Source organism: Chiloscyllium punctatum, chromosome 36 (genome assembly GCF_047496795.1).
Source record: "Chiloscyllium punctatum isolate Juve2018m chromosome 36, sChiPun1.3, whole genome shotgun sequence".
Classification (NCBI taxonomy): Eukaryota; Metazoa; Chordata; class Chondrichthyes; order Orectolobiformes; family Hemiscylliidae; genus Chiloscyllium; species Chiloscyllium punctatum.
In genome coordinates this window covers 74,719,409-74,736,885 of record NC_092774.1, presented here as the reverse complement: position 1 = coordinate 74,736,885, position 17,477 = coordinate 74,719,409, and the positions used below count along the sequence as shown (strand labels likewise).

General features: G+C 47.3%; 1 non-coding gene across 1 annotated transcript; it reads right to left on the bottom strand.

Annotated features, from left to right (window-relative positions):
* Positions 1-16,890: 16,890 nt before the first annotated feature.
* On the bottom strand, positions 16,891-16,962 carry trnae-cuc (transfer RNA glutamic acid (anticodon CUC)). The gene has a single exon. It is a non-coding gene; the product is annotated as a tRNA-Glu (tRNA).
* Between the last annotated feature and the right edge of the window lie 515 nt (positions 16,963-17,477).

The window sequence follows — 17,477 nt, the reverse complement described above, 5'->3', positions numbered from 1 at the left end:
AAGGCCTTCCCACACTCAGGGCAGCAGAAGGGCCTCTGCCCCTCTGTGGGCCCATTGGTGCTTCAGAACACTTTCACATTTCACAATATCCTTCTGATAGGAGGGAGACCAGAATTTCACACAATATTCCAAAAGTGGTCTAACCAATGTCCTGTGCAGACACAACATCGCTTTCCAACTCCAATACTCAGTCAGAGGATTGGGAAAGCTTTCAAAACCCACAAAAAGCAAACAGGAAAGAATGGAGGGACAAACCTAGGTTTTGAGAGTCAGCTTGGCAGTATCAATGAGAAATCGGCAGAATGGGTTAATTGGGTACCCGTTCTCCTTAAATACACTATATATGTATTTCTCTTGTGCTCTTCGTAGTTTCTCTGTGCTGCAGTGTGTAGTGGCTCGTTGAAATAATGTCCTGATGCAGCTTCGTTTGTGGGTGTTGGGATGATTGCTTCTATGGTTAAGTATTTGGTTTGTGTATGTTGTTTTCCTATAGATGCTAGTTTGAAGTTCCCCATTGACTGTTCGCTCTACTGTGACATCTAGGAATGGCACTTTGTTGTTGTTCTCCTCACCTTCAAACCAGGATCCCCCCTCAGGCCATAGTCTCACTACTTGGAACACCAATATACAGACTAGTCAAAGGCCTCCACTGAAGACTAAAACACCAAGTCGAAGATTCACGCCACTCCATTTACTCCATCCAAGATTTCCTGAACACCAAAGACACTAAGATAGAAGAGGATAGAATAATGCTGTCCTTTGACATAACAGCCTTGTTCACATCCATTAACATCAACGTGGCCGAAGAAAACTGAAGAGACTACTCGAAGAACCAAAGACACAAACACAGCATCAACTTCATCAGCAAAGATATCACTGTCTACCTCGTGGAACTGTGCCTTACCATCCACTTCATATTCAGTAACAAGCCCTACAAACAAATCAACGAAACACCCATGGAACCACCAATATCAGGATTCCTAGCAGAAGCAATAATGCAGAGACTTGAACAAACAGCCCTTCCAACGATCCAACCCAAACTTTGGGTCTGCTACAGTGATGACACTTTTGTCATCACAAAATGAAACAAATTAGAGGAAACCTACAACACCATCAACAATCTCCTTACTGGCATAAAATTCACAAAAGAGGAGAACAACAACAAAGTGCCATTTCTCGATGTCACAGTAGAGCGAACAGTCAATGGTAAATTCAAAACAGTGTATACAGGAAGGCAACACACATGAACCAAGGACTTCACTACAGATGCAATCATCGCTGCACATCCAAACAAATCTTCATCAGGACACTATTTCAACGAGCCACTGCACACTGCAGCAGCCAGAAACTAAGAAGACCAATAAGCAACAGTAGAACGCTTTGAGAAAGGATGGGCAGCGAATAGTCCCCTTGAACATTGCTTCCCTAACCAGGGATCGAACCCCGGCTGCGGCGGTGAGTGCGCCGAATCCTAAAAACTAGACTATCAGGAAGACATGGACGCGCGCGGTCAGCTCTACAGAAAATTACATTTCTGTCCAGAAATCGAACCCGGGCCGTCGTAAGTGGAAGGCTTTCACCTGTGCGTCCACCAATGTCATTTCTTGTATCCATTGCTCGCGATTCGGCCTCCTCCAAATTGGGGAGACTGGAGACTCCTCGCAGAATAAAGTTACAGCGCTTGAGGGAACATCTCCAGGACACCCGCACCAATCAACCCCATCACCCTATGACCCAACATTTCAAACCCCCCTCCCACTCTGCCGAGGACATGCAGGTCCTGGGCCTCCTCCATCGCCGTTCCCTCACCACACGATGCCTGGAGGAAGAACGCCCCAACTTCGGCCTCGGATACATTCAACCCCAGGACACCAATCTGGACTGCACCAGTTTCCTCATTTCCCCTCCCCCCCCACCTTACCTCAGTTCCAACCTTCCAGCTGAGCGCTGTCCCCATGACCTGTCCTACCTGCCAAATCTCCCATCCCACCTGTCCGCTCCACCCTCCTCTCTGACCTGTCACCTCCATCCCCACCCCCATTCACCTATTGTACTCTTTGCTACCTTCGGCCAAGCACCCTCCAATTTATCTCTCCACCCCTGGAAGCGTCCTGCCTCTATTCCTGATGAAGGGCTTTTGCCCGAAACGTCGATTTTCCTGATCCTCGGAAGCTGTTTGACCTGCTGTACTTTTCCAGAACCACTCTGATCTAAACTCTGGTTTCCAGCATCTGCAGTCCACACTTTTGCCTCCCCAATAAACCCAGTGTGCCGATTTCACATCCACAAACTGACACAAGCAGACACAACGTCTGCAGAAACCCTAGCCACATTACTTTACATTAAAGACATCTGGGAAATGATGTCCAGACAACTCAACCCTCTCAGCATCATGGTAGCCCACAGATTTACCAACACACTTAAACAGCAGCTCATGAACCTGAAGTACCCGATACAAACAACCAGCAAACGAATGTTATTTACAAAATATCATACAATGAAATATATACATGAACTCTGCCTCACAGTTCTCTGTGGCAAGAAATGCTGGGATGAGTTAAGGAAGATTTTTTCAGCCAAAACGAATCGGCACTGACTGGACAGCCATTTAAAATCAACGCTGTCTGCCCAGGATGGAAGACCCGAAGGGACGAACAGTTTTCTTATTTCCTGAAGATTTACAAAGGTGAGACTGGGTTTTGGTGTTAGTTTCCTTTCCATTCCCAGGAGCCGCAGTGGTTGGGACGGTGAGTTGGGGAAAGTGAAATGTGCGCATGAGCAGCCTGTTTCAGCTCTTTCAGCTTCCCCTCCTCTGACAGCGCTGTGACTTGACTCTGATGTTCTCAGGGACACTTACTGACGCGAGACAGTGAAAAGATTCTCGTTCCTGCAGATCAGGAATTCAAACCGTATGCCGGCTTCAGGACAATGAGAAAGATTATTTGGGGGGTGTGAAGAAGCTGTGAGCTGCATTTCAAACAGGTAGGTGGAGTCAGATGCGTCATCCATTGCGCCCCTGGCACTGTGCGTACCTGACGCCGCCATGCTGCAGATCTTTGACGTTAACGCGGACATGCGCAGCAATGGGAACATTCACAAGAGAAACAGCCAAAGATAATCACCACCACTGCTTCCCTTTCATCGTCCCAACTTTGTGAATCATTATCTTTCACTGGCAAATAAAACATATTAATCCTCAGGTGCCTGCTTCATTTCGATCACAATGCAAGCCCCTCACTGTTCTAGTCTCATTTCCAACCTCTTGGCTCATCGCTTCAAAAGCAGCTCTGTGGGTGTTTGTTTGTTCGACCCTGACAGGCAGTGAGTTGCAGATTCCTACCAGTCCCAATGTGAATGAAATATTTCAACTCCCTCCACTGATTTGAATCTTAAATAAGAAACTGTGGAGCAATCTGCCTTTCTTTTTGACGACATTTCTCAACTTTAGTCGGCAGGGTTCACAACTGCGTTGGGAAACCGCAATGGATCTCAAGTCCATCGCATTAACCACTCGGCCCACCAATACAGAACCACACTGACAGCTCTATTTCCCAGGTCTCTCTGCCTGTGGAGCTGAGAAAGAGTGAATTATTGCTGGGTTTGTTTGAATCCAATCACTTCACAGGTTTCGAAAGGGTTAAATATATGCAAATGGCGATTCTGGTTGTTCCATCCGAAAGATGAAATGAACTTTCAGTTAAAAGCAAAAACAGAAATTGCAGGAGCAACTCAGCACGTCAGGCACCATCGGTGGAAAGAGAATCAGAGACAATATTTCAGAAATCTCTTTTCTCCCACAGGTACTGCCACACCTGCTGAGTTTCCCCAGAAGTTCCTCTTTCTATCTCGGATTCTCATAAGGAAGAACATTTTCGCGCAGGGAGCTGTTCGGATCCGCGAACCCCTGTCTTACCGTGACAAAGACAGATTCAAGAACACAAAGGGGAATTCGGTGGACATGTTCAAAGTAACAATGTGGAGATTTACAGGGAGAAGGCAAAAGAATGATACGAATAGTGACTCTCATTTACTTGCTGTGTAGAACCAGCAGAGCTAAGGTGCCTCCAACTGCGCTGTGACACGTGTTGTGATTCAGAGTGAACTCACAGTTCGACCAACGGAAGGTGGGAATTCAGAAAAAGTTTATACTTGCACAATCTCCTCACGTCAGCGCAACAGCAAAATAGTTTAATTATCCACCAGTGGAGGGAGCCCTGTTCCTGGAGATGGGACAAACAGCTGGCTCAGGGATATCAGTCCACATTGCTCTCTTTGCCGCCAGTTCAGAGAGAGAATATTGGAGGGACAAAATAGTGAATAACGATCTGTATCGGAGGGTGACTAACTGTTAATGGAGACTGTAATGGAGACTGTTCCTAGCTAACAATAAGTCGTGTGTAACAGCAGACGATGTGATAACAAGGCCTCGTGTGGGTTTGGTAGGGGTCAAGGGCATGGGGTTCGGGTCGAAACAATATTGAACTCGATGTTGAAGACTGGAGGGCTATAGGATCTCCAAGTGGAAAATGAGGCGTTGGTCTTCCATCTGGAGCTTAGCTTTCATGGAACACTGTTGCATGCCTGAGACAGAGATGTTGGCCAGGGAGGAGGGTGGCATGTTAAAGTGACAGGCAACCAGAGGCTCAAGGCCTGTTTTTGCGGGCAGAATCGAGATGTTCTGCGAAGCAGTCACCCAGTTTATGCTTCATGCTAGTTTGGGAAAACCACACTGTGTAGTAGACTAGGTTGTGGCAAATGTGCAGGTAAAGTGCTGCTTTACCTGGAAGATATGTTCGAGCCCTTGGATATTCAGGAGGGAGCAGGTAAATGGGCAGGTGTTACACATTCGGTGAGTGCAGCGGAAGGTGCCTTGGGACAATGGGAGATGATGGGTGTGGGGTGTTGCGAGTGATGGAAGAGTTGACCCGAGGTGTAAGCCCTGCCCATTTACCTCCTCTCATATATACATCCGTGACGTTAAAAGAACATTCCATAGAATGAATCAGTACCACGTGACTCATGAACTAATTCGTATTCATGTTCCAGGGCCACATTGTTATTGTGTCACAGCAGCTACAGGCCATCACTGGGTGCCCGCCCTATGACGTCACGGTACGGCAGGAAGCCCCGGGACAGTTTATCATTGAAACCTCCCTGTGGGTCAGAGCAATCCTGCATCGGGAAGCACTGAGATGGTCAAGCACTACCAGTTTACATGGGGAACACATCTCCACATTACACAGCCTCGAGGCAAACTTCCCGTCCTTTTACTTAAAGTTCAAGAGCCCTCAATCCGACATTCCCCAGGTAAGTTTGAAAGAATTTTTTCCAGGTGTTCGCTAAATATATCTATGAGAATTTAGAAAAGTTTGAACGTTGCGAGTGTTGAAATTTTGTGCTTTTGAGCGAAATCACAGTTTGAAAAAACAGAATGTGGGAATCCAGACAGAGTTTATATTTGCACGAAGGCGATATGTCTGCGGGTGCATGATGGGAGCATCAACAAGAAGGGAAACCATCTCTCCTATTCTGTCAATGTCGTCTTTAGCAGCTTTCCCGTATAACGGCGCACTGTTCTGCACCTCGCCTTCTCATCTCTTTCTCAAAAAACTTCGACATAAATATTTCACATTGATATACTGGCCCAATGTGCACAATTAAGATGACATCCTTGTGGAGGTCTGAGTGATCTTCTGTTGTTCTCTGTACCCTATGTTGAGGAGGTCAATGCTTGTCACGGGTCACTCTGGTGTCAGAGAAAAGTTTAGAAACAAAACGGTTTAATTTTCTGCCAGTGGAGAGAGCCCGGTTCCTGGGTCCGGGACAAACGGGAGCAGGGAGACAAAATGAGAAGCAATTGTTCTGGAAGCTCTTTGCCGCTTGCAATTGTCAGAGCAATGTCAAATGTATTTCACACTGAGCAAGACTCAGCTGGTTAAAGAGATGATGCGGGGCTGCTTGAGTGCTCTCAGTGTGGCTCGTTGGTCTTGGGGTGTGATTCTCGCGTTGGGTCTTCTACTACGTAGACATGCGCGAAATCCCGGACGAGCCCGCGTTTTCTGACTTGTGCAAGAGTGCCCGGTTAACTTTCTCAAAAAACACCTTCTCTAAAGTCGGGGCTTTTGCCCGAAACGTCGATTTTACTACACCTCGGAAGCTGCCTGAACTGCTGTGTTTTCCAGCACCACCAATCCAGAATCTGGTTTCCAGCATCTGCAGTCATTGATTTTACCTGCTTGGAGTACAAATTGGGCAGAAAGCAAGGAAGTGAAATGATGGAATATTGCGTTGACGTGAGTGGTGCCGTGTTGAAGGAATGTCAGCAATGAAACAAGATTGGAAAATTAGGACAGCTCTCCTCGGAGAACAGAAGTTTGAAATCTGGCCTGATTGAAGTTTTCCAAGTCATGCGAACTCTAGACAGGGAAAGTAATGTCGTCAAAATGCTCCCACGCCTGAAAGGATAGGCAGACTTTTAAAGTCATGAGGAAAAGAACGAAAAGTGACATTAGGAAGAACGCTTTCGTACAGGGAGTGGTTGGGGTCAGTAAATCCCTAACTGACACTGACAAAGTGGCAGATTCAATAAACGCAAAAGGGAAATCGGTGGTCATGTTTAAAGTAACAATGTGCAGAATTACACGGAGAAGGCAAGAGACACATGTTTACTTACTGTGTCGAATCAGCAGAGCGAAGGTGGGCCGCATGGCCTCAGTCTGCGCTGTGACACATGCTGTGATTTAGAATGAAATCACAGTTCAATCAACAGAATGTGGGAGTTTAGAAAACATGTTTATATTTACACAGCCTCCATACGTCTGCGCAACACCAGATGATACGATAGCGGTGGAGATCTTCGACATCAATCTCGAAGGGACCTGCGGATAGCACTCGGCGCGTGGGCTCAGAGTGGTGCAGCAGTAGTGTGCTGGGGTAGCCCTGGGCACACGGATGGGCCCAAGCTATGCCTGTCTCTTTGTTGGCTACGGAGAGCAGTTGATCTTCCGTAATTACACAGGCACCACTCCCCACCTCTTCCTCCGCTACATTGATGACTGCATTGGCACCACCTCCTGCGCCCGTGAGGAGGTTGAGCAATTCATCAACTTCACGAACACATTCCACCCTGACGTTAAATTTATCTGGACCATCTCTGACACCTCCCTCCACTTCCTGGACCTCTCCATCTCCATTAATGACTACCGACTTGACACTGCCATTTTTTACAAACCCATCATCTCCCACAGGGACCTGGATTACACCTCTTCCCACCCTACCTCTTGCAAAAATGCCATCCCATATTTCCAATTCCTCCGCCTCCGCCGGATCTGCTCCCAGGAGGACCAGTTCCACCACAGAACACACCAGGTGGCCTCCATCTTTAGAGACAGCAATTTCCCTTCCCACGTGGTTAAAGATGCCCTCCAACGCATCTCGTGCACATCCCGCACCTCCGCCCTCAGACCCCACCCCTCCAACGGTAACAAGGACAGAACGCCCTGGTGCTCACCTTCCACCCTACCAACCTTCGCATAAACCAAATCATCCGCCGACATTTCCGCCACCTCCAAACAGAACCCACCACCAGGGATATATTTCCCTCCCCATCCCTTTCCACCTTCCGCAAAGACCATTCCCTCCGTGACTACCTGGTCAGGTCCACGTCCCCCTACAACCCACCCTCCAATCCTGGCACTTTCCCCTGCCACTGCAGGAACTGTAAAATCTGCGCCCACACCTCCTCCCTCACCTCTATCCAAGGCCCTAAAGGAGCCTTCCACATCCATCAAAGTTTTCCTGCACATCCACTAATATCATTTATTGTATCCGTTGCTCCCGATGCGCTCTCCTCTATATTGGGGAAACTGGGCGCCTCCTAGGAGAGTGTTTTAGGGAACATCTCCGGGACACCTGCACCAATCAACCACACTGCTCCGTGGCCCAACATTTCAACTCCTCCACCCACTCTGCCGAGGACGTGGTGGTCCTGGGCCTCCTTCACCGCCGCTCCCTCACCACCAGACGCCTGGAGGAAGAATGCCTCATCTTCCGCCTCGGAACACTTCAACCCCAGGGCACCAATGTAGACTTCACCAGTTTCCTCATTTCCCCTTAGCCCACCTTACCCTAGTTCTGAACTTACAGCTCAGCACTGTCCCCATGACTTGTCTGGACTTGTCCGACCTGCCTATCTCCTTTTCCACCTATCCACTCCACCCTCTCCTCCCTGACCTATCACCTTCATCTCCTCCCCCACTCACTCATTGTACTCGATGTGACTTTCTCCCCACCCCCACCCTCCTCTAGCTTATCTCTCCACGCTTCAGGCTCACTGCCTTTATTCCTGATGAAGGGCTTTTGCCCGAAACGTCGATTTCGCTGCTCCTTGGATGCTGCCTGAACTGCTGTGCTCTTCCACCACCACTAATCCAGAATCCGAGGACCACTGTTATAAGACATGACTGCCCGACTTGAGTTATTTGGATATAGATTTGTCAGTTATCTTAAGTAGGGTATTTGTTGAACCAAGATGTTTAGGTTTGTCACCCTGGGCCCTGGAGGTGGTCTCCTGAGTTAATACGGCTATATATACAATGCTCCCGTTCCTTTATTTGGGAGCATTGCGCCGAGCACAGCTGTTCTGTATTCTTGTGTTTTTTTGCTCTATTATTTATATATATATATTTATTGGTGTTGCTTTGCACAGTGTTCGGGTTTGTTTTGTATTATAGGGTAGGTTAGTAGTTAATGGACAGTAGTTGTATTGTGATTTGTGTTTTTATCTTTTTATTATACTGATATTAATAAATATATTTACAAAATAAAGGGTTACAGGCAAGGTCGCAAAGCTTCAGGGATCAGACTCCCGTGAGCGGCCTCTCTCACACACCAATACAATATCTTGTTGAATGCAGTTGGACATCTCTTACTTTTACTTTGGTTTCGACCTTTATCCCGCCCGGATCCAATACCATGACCGGCTTCTCGAACCTTCCTCCAGCTCCAGGGGGTTGTTGAGCTCCTGGGCTCCGGCCGCCGCTCTCTCTCCTCCACCGCCGACATTTTTAATTTGTTTTCTCGTTCACCCGGTAACCGTCACCTCCCCCTTCCCGGGCCCCGGAAATTATACAAAAATAAACAATAAACCCCACCGGGGACTGTCTCCTTTTCTTCACAACTTTTGCTTGAAAAGTTCCGGCTTTAATTTGAAATGTATTTTAAAGGTATTTTCTGAGGTAAACGATGCCTGTCTGCCACCCTCCCTCCGTCAGAAACCGCCCGCTGAGTCGATGAGAAAACCGCAGCCTCGCGCCGCCATCTTTGTTTTTCTTCTTCTTTCCGTCTCCTCCTTCAGTGACTCGCGTCATCCGCGCTCCCTCCAATCAGAGCGCACGTTATTCCACCTGACCAATGGCGACCGGGTATGCGGACAATATTGGAATGTCGCTCTCCGATTCGTCCGCACGGACCTCAGGCTTGGGGATTGGTGGAGAGATTCGCAGGCCCTTCACTGTCCCCGCCCCTTTACTACAAAGGGATCGAAGAGCACAGAAGTAACGTCCCATGTTCAGGAGGAAGGTGTTCTCAATCATTCATTCAACAAGACAATGGCTCAATTTACTATAATGGGCTCGGAGGGAACAATGGTCGTGTCCTATGTTGAGGAGGAAGGTGTTTCCATTCATTCAGCAGAGAGGCTTTTTTAATGGTTCAGTGGTCGTGCCCCTGCCTCTGAGGCCCAGGTTCAAATCCCACTGCTCCAGTATGTGTAATAACATCCTCAATCAAATTTTTTTTGTCATAAGTCACACAACGCCAAATTATAGTTCAACAGGTTTATTTTAAATTCACAAGCTCTTGGAGCGTTGACCATTCATCAAATGAAGTCGTGGGAAAGTATGGAGAGAGAATTCAGCCATGGTTGGTGAAGAAAGACAGAGCATCTCAACAGTCAACTGCCTACTCCCATTCCTACTTCTGATCTTAATATATGACAAGTTGTGTGTTTTCCAATCATTAATTTTATGTCCATTGTTTAAAAACAAATATTTAAGGATGGTCAGTTCTTTCTCACTTGGGCACATTGTGACCCAGAACAATTTATATGGCACTGTTAATATCATAAACCCTCTCATCAGATATCACAGGAGCAATTCATAAAAAAAAAGTCACTGAATCACTCAAGTAGAGAAAGAACCCTGCAGATATTGGGAATCTAAACGTTATCGATGTGAAATGTTAACAAAAGTAGGGGAACACCCCAATAAGGGAACTCAGCTGACTGACATAATTACAATCACGACAATACCCAGTACTACTCTTCAACACGTGGCGTAACATCAAACAATTCTTCCGCCGCCTTCACCTCCGCGCCTTCTTCTTCAACCAGGATTCCCGCCCACCCTCTGACGACCCTTTCTCCCGCCTCCAACGCCTCCAACGCACCCCATCCACCTGGACACCCCGTGCTGGCCTCTTACCTGCCCTCGATCACTTCATAGCCAACTGCTGCCGCGACATTAACCGCTTAAAACTCTCCACCCCTCTCACCCACTCCAACCTCTCAATCTCGGAACGTGCAGCCCTCCACCCCGACCTCAAAATCACCTGGACCGTCTCAGACTCCTCCCTTCCCTTCCTAGACCTTTCCATTTCTATCCACCGAACCTGTACATCTTTGGACTGTTGGAGGAAACACATGCAGACAGGGAGAACATGCAAACTCCACACAGACCTCTGGTTGGAATTGAACCTAGGTCCCTCATGCAGTGAGGTAGCAATGCCAAGCACTGTGCCACCCCAATATGATATTAAATTTGAACAAATGCTCTAAGCTGCAAATTTGTCCATGTGAAGAACTTCCTGCAAATGATTCGAAGCAAGATCTATATGAATTGTGTTTTGGGAGAGATCCAGAACTTATTTCGTTAATGATTGAAAATCTTCGACCTTTGGAATGGTCTGCAAGAGAGAGTGTTGCAGTCAGATTCAATTATGGCATTCAAAAGAGAGTTGGATAATGAAACTGAAATGGAAAGTAATCAGTGTTCGGTGAAGAGTATCGGGCGACCGAATCAACACGGACATTTACTATAAACTGACCAACTCCCACAGCTACCTAGATTACACCTCCTCCCACCCTGCCCCCCGTAAAAACGCCATCCCATATTCCCAATTCCAAAACAGGAGGACCAGTTCCAATACCGTACAACCCAGATGGCCTCCTTCCTCAAAGAACGCAATTTCCCCCCAGACGTGATCGACGATGCCCTCCACCGCATCTCCTCCACTTCCCGCTCCTCTGCCCTTGAGCCCCGCCCCTCAAACCGCCACCAGGCCAGAACCCTACTGGTCCTCATCTACCACCCCACCAACCACCATATACAGCGTATCATCTGCCGTCTTTTCCGCCACCTCCAAACGGACCCCACCACCGGGGATATATTTCACTCCCCTCCCCTATCAGCATTCCGAAAAGACTACTCCCTTCGTGACTCCCTCGTCAGATCCACACCTCCCACCAACCGAACCTCCACTCCCGGCATCTTCCTCTGCAACCGCAAGAAATGCAAAACTTGTGCCCACACCTCCTCCCTTACTTCCCTCCAAGGTCCCAAGGGATCCTTCCATATCCGCCACAAATTCACCTGCACCTCCACACACATCATTTATTGCATCCGCTGCACCCGATGTGGCCTCCTCTATATTGGAGAGACAGGCCGCCTACTTGCGGAACGTTTCAGAGAAAACCTCTGGGATACCCGGACCAATCAACCCAACGACCCAGTGGCTCAACACTTCAACTCCCCCTCCCACTCTACCAAGAATATGCAGATTCTTGGACTCCTCCATCGCCAGACCATAGCAAAACGACGGTTGGAGGAAGGACGCCTCACCTTCCGCCGAGGAACCCTCCAACCACAAGGGATGAACTCAGATTTCTCCAGTTTCCTCATTTCCCCTCCCCCCACCTTGTCTCAGTCAAATCCCTTGAACTCAGAACGGCCTTCCTAACCTGCAATCTTCTTCCTGAATTCTCCGCTTCCACCCCCACTCTGGTCTATCACGCTCACCTTGACCTACTTGCAGCTATCACATTTCCAACGCCCCTCCCCCAAGTCTCTCCTGCCTACCTTTTATCTTAGCCTGCTGGACAAAATTTCCTCATTACTGAAGAAGGGCATATGCCCGAAACGTCGATTTTCCTGCTCCTGGGATGCTGCCTGACCTACTGCGCTTTTCCAGCAACACATATTCCAGCTGAGAAACTTATCAGTCTTGATTAAATTGTATGAGCAGACCAATGGGCTGAATGGCCTGATTTCTACTTCTATCTCTTATGGTGTCTTGCTGTCCTGGACACAATGTGAGAGAATTGGGTGTAGGAATAGGCTATTCGGTCTTTCGAGCCTGCACCAACATTGAACAGATCATAACTGGATATGAATATATCTACATCTAGATGGATAGACTGAAATCTTTGTCACCGGAGCATAGGAGGTTGAGAGGTGACCTGAAATTGAAAAAATCATGGGGGCTACAGATGAAGTGAATGACGGGTGTCCTTTCCTTAGAGCGGGGTTTTCAAGATTAGGAAGCAAACTTTGAAGGTGAATGGAGAAAGATTTTAAAAAGTCATGAGGCACACGATTTTTTTTCTCCACAAATAGTGGTTTGTGTGTGGAATGAATATCCAGAGGAAGCATGGGATGCTGGCACAGTAACAATGTTTAAATTTGGATAAGGACATGAATGGGAAAGATTCTGAGGTGTTATGGCCGAGGCTAGACCACTCAAAACATTCTTAAGCAGGTAGCCCAGACCGTAAGTTTGCTATTTGTTTCGGTACGTTCACAGTGAAAATTACCCAGAGTAAGTTAGGTAGTTGACTGCCAGGTTTTAAAACAGAAATGTATTCACAAGATTGTGGAAGGAAACACAAAGAACAGAATAGAGAATACCCACAGAACTCAGTCTATCGAAACTAGACTTAAATATGCTGTCCCAAATGTACACAACAGTCCCAATAAACAAACCTCTTAAACAGAGAGTAAAACTGAAACAGAAGCTTACAGGTCAGAGTTAGGAAGATGGAAGGAAAGAGGGTTTAACAGCTTTTCTCCACACAGTCCACTGCTGAACTCACTCAAACAAGATTTCAGCTCTCACAACTGACCCCTCCCCTTTTATTATGCACGTCAATTCAAAAACATAAAAGCTTTGATATTAAGTCTTATCTGTTTACATAAAAACAAAAAGGCCTCCCGATAAACTTTTAATCTCTGTACTAAACCAGTCATTTTGGAGCCCGGGACTGTTTTACAACCCCTCCAAATGAAGCCAAGGACATAGTATCCTTGAGAAGAAGGTCCAGCTTTTAGTAAAACGGACCAGCTTTGTGACAGAGGGATATGAGCCAAACACTGGCAAGTGTGATTGGTTAAGTATGAGAACATAGCATTGGGCTTGTTGGGCTGAAGTGTTTATTTCTGCACTGTATGACTCTGTAACTGTTCTATCCCAGTCTCAAAACCATTTTTTTGCTTTCCCCCATAACCATCCACTTCTTTAATGTTCAAAGGGATGCTCCCTGACCTGTTGTGTTTTCCAGAGACACACTTGACGCTGATCTCCAGAATCTGCAGTCCTCACTTCCTCCACATCCCAGGATATGAACATTTAAACCATGCACCTCCTTCATGCTTATTTTTTCCCAAAGCAAAGTCTATAACTTTACATTGTGGTACTGCATTTGCCATGCGTTTGCCAATTGAAACATAGCCCTGGAACAACTTTTCCAGATTCTGTATCCTCCGTGGATTCATTCCCTTTCCCTTCAGTTCATGCAAGACAGCAACTGAAACCCAGAATGAAAAATAAATGGAAAAGTGGGTGAGAAAAGAGTGTGCCGTACCCACAGATGTTGGACAGAGGAAAGATGTTGCAGTCTGGGACTAAGTTCAATCTTCTTTAGAGAGAGAGGAGCAACAGCAGGTTCAGAAGCTCATGGCCCACATTCCGCATTCAGACAAAGGGGTCTCTCTGATTGGCAGGAGGACCAGGCTTCTGCCGGTCCTCCAGGTCTCACCATTGGTCCTCCACAAGAAAGTCAGGGGTGGTTTCCGCGGACAGTGACGAGCAGGCTCAGTGCTTTTGCTGACACCGCAGCACATGCGCAGTGCTAGCTGACACCACGAAGCATGTGCAATACGCACTGGGAGAGGCTGGTGTTACTGACAGGTTTTAATCATCCAAATGTCAATAGGAGAAAAAAGCTGGAGCCATAATTTTATTTTTCCCTGTGGCTTGACATTTTATTCCTGTTGAAATTTGTCTTGCTGCTCAACTTTATATGTCTATTCCCCACGGTAGAGGAAGTCCAAAGCTAGAGATGTGGGAAATGTCAGAATTGTATGATAAATGGCAGAACTCATAGCAGCACTGGCATACAGAAGGATTTGGGCGTATTGATCCGTGGAAGTGGTAAAGCAGGTCGGTACAGTGGTCAAGAAGAAACACAGCACGCTTCCTTGAGTTTAAGAGTTGGCGAGTTATGTTACAGCTATTTATGCAGGCCACATTCGGAATACTACGTTCAGTTCTGGTCGCCACACTACCGGAAGGATGTGGGTGCTCTGGCAGAGGGTACAGACAAGGTTCACCAGGACATTGCCTGGTCTGAAGGGCTCTAGTTATGAGGAGAAGTGGCATAAACCTGATTTTTTTTCTCTTGGAAGACAGAGGCTGAGGGGAGACCTCGAAAAAATGATGAGACACAGAATAGCTGGACTGGGGTGGCAGGGTAACTCAGTGGTTTGCACTGATGCCACACAGTGCCAGAGACCCGGTTTCAATTTCAGTCTCGGGTGACTGTCTGTGTGGAGTTTGCACATTCTTCCTGCACGCCACGTCTCGTGTCTGCAAGGGCTTCCTCCTACATTCCAAAAATGTGTAGGTTTGGGTGGATTAGCCATGCTAAATTACCCATCGTGTCCAGGGATAAGCAGGTTAAGTTGGATTGTCTGCGTGTAAATTGCCCCAGTGTTGAGGGATGTGTACGTAGGTGTATTAGTTAGGGATAAATATAGAGTAATAGGGGTAGGAGAATGAGTCCCTGTGGGTTAGTCTTTGGAGAGTCAGTGTTGACTTGTTGGGCTGAATCGTCTGTTTCCACCCTGGAGGGATTCTATGATCGTCAGAGGCTTTTTTCCCTCCAGGGTGAAAAGGTCAACTAAAATAGGGAACAGGTTCGAGACGAGAAGGGGACTTTCAATGTTGTGAAACTTGAAAGGATTGAGAAAAGATTCACAAGGATTTTGCCAGGGTAAGAGTTTTAAACCACAGGGAGAGGCTGAATAGGATGGGGCTATTTTCCCAGGAGCATCGCAGGATGAGTGATTTTTGTCAAAGAGGTTTATAAAAACTTGAAGGTCGTGGATGGGGTGAATAGACAATGTCTTTTCCCTGGGATGGGGGAGTGCAGAACTAGAGGGCATAGGTTGAGGGCGAGAGAGGAAACATTTAAAAGGGACCTTGCAGTCAACCTTTTTATGCAGAGGATTGTGCATTAGATTACTTACAGTGTGGAAACAGGCCCTTCGGCCCAACAAGTCCACACCGCCCAGCCGAAGCGCAACCCACCCATACCCCTACATCTACTCCTTACCTAACACTACGGGCAATTTAGCATGGCCAATTCTCCTAACCTGCACATCTTTGGACTGTGGAAGGAAACCGGAGCACCCGGAGGAAACCCACGCAGACACGGGAGAACGTGCAAACTCCACACAGTCAGTCGCCTGAGGTGGGAAATAAACCCGGGTCTCTGGCGCTGTGAGGCAACAGTGCTAACCACTGTGCCACCGTGCCGCCCACTTATATAGAAGTGCATGCATGGAATGAGCTGCCAGAGGAAGTGGTGGAGGCTGGTGGCGGCATCTGGATGGGTATATGAATAGGAAGGATTTAGTGGGATATGGACCAAGTTCTGGCAAATGGGACAAGATGAATTTTGCATATCCGATTGGCATGGACAATTTAGATTGAGAATCTGTTTCTGTGCTTTACGTCTCCGACTCAATGGCTGGTGAAAAATATTGGCATTTGTCGAAACATTTATGCAGCAGAAAATTACAAGCGGGTAAAGATAAGCCTCACGTCATTGATCCACGAATCCCGGTGTAGTATGGATGTATTTCCAGTAATAGAGTTAGTATGACATGGAAGGAGTCCAACAACATGGCTTCTTTTATAAAAATTCACACTTGATACTTAAATCCGAGTCTTCTGGGAATCTAAGACAACCGTGCATTAATATAAGACAGATAAGTCTGGGGTATATGGTACGTATTTGATGGAATGTTTGTGGCTCTAAAAGCCTGTTTTGCAGTTGGTTCTGGGCTCGTAATATTTAACCGCAGAATATTGTATATCTTCAGTAAGAACGTCAATACAGCATGATAGATGTCCATTCAACAACTTGAGTCCATGTGAACTCTTCATGGAGTATGCAATCCACCACATTTCCCTGCTGAATATATTTACAAATAGATCAGCACAAAGATCTTGGTTATTAAGAGAGGTCAGAATGATCCACAGAAATTAGAATTGTGTGTTTTGATTTTCTATTGTGGACTGAAAGCGGTGACCTTTGCAATCTCTTTCCACAGGAATATTACAAGAGAAGAATTTGGAGGCAGAAATCTCAGACCAAACATCACATCGAAGTCTCACAGTCGCTTGATTCACCAGGACTTGGATATTGTTGGCTTTGACAACAAGGAGGAGGCGGTCGGTCTGCTGAGTTAGGTTTTAAACGTCAATGTGACTGGAAACTCAGAGTCTCACACACCCACACACGACAGTAGTGACCCGAACACGAAAAATGGCTTCCCTGACCGGGAATCGAACCCGGGCCGCGGCGGTGAGAGCGCCGAATCCTAACCACTAGACCACCAGGGAGACATGTGCACACGTCGGTATCTCTGCTGAAAATTGTTTCGCTGCCCGGGAATCAAACCCAGGCCAGGGTCGGAAGAAGACTTTCACCGGTACAGCCACCAATGTAATTTTATGTCTCCATTGCTCCCGATGCGATCACTCCAACATTGGGGAGACTGGAGAGTCAAGTTCACATCTCCGGGACACCCGCAACTATCAACCCCATCGCCCTGTGCCCCAACATTTCAACTCCCCCTCCCACTCGGCCGAGGACATGCAGGTCCTGGGCTTCCTTCGTCGCTGCTGCTTCCCCACCCGACGCCTGGAGGAAGAACACCTCATCTTCCGCCTCGGAACACTTCAACCCCAGGGCATCAATGTGGACTTCACCAGTTTCCTCATTCCCCTTCCCCCACCTTACCTCAGTTCCAACCTTCCAGCTCAGCACTGATCTCATGACCTGTCTTACTTGCCAATCTCCCTTCCCACCTATCCGCTAAACACTCCTCTCTGACCTGTCACCTCCATCCGCACCA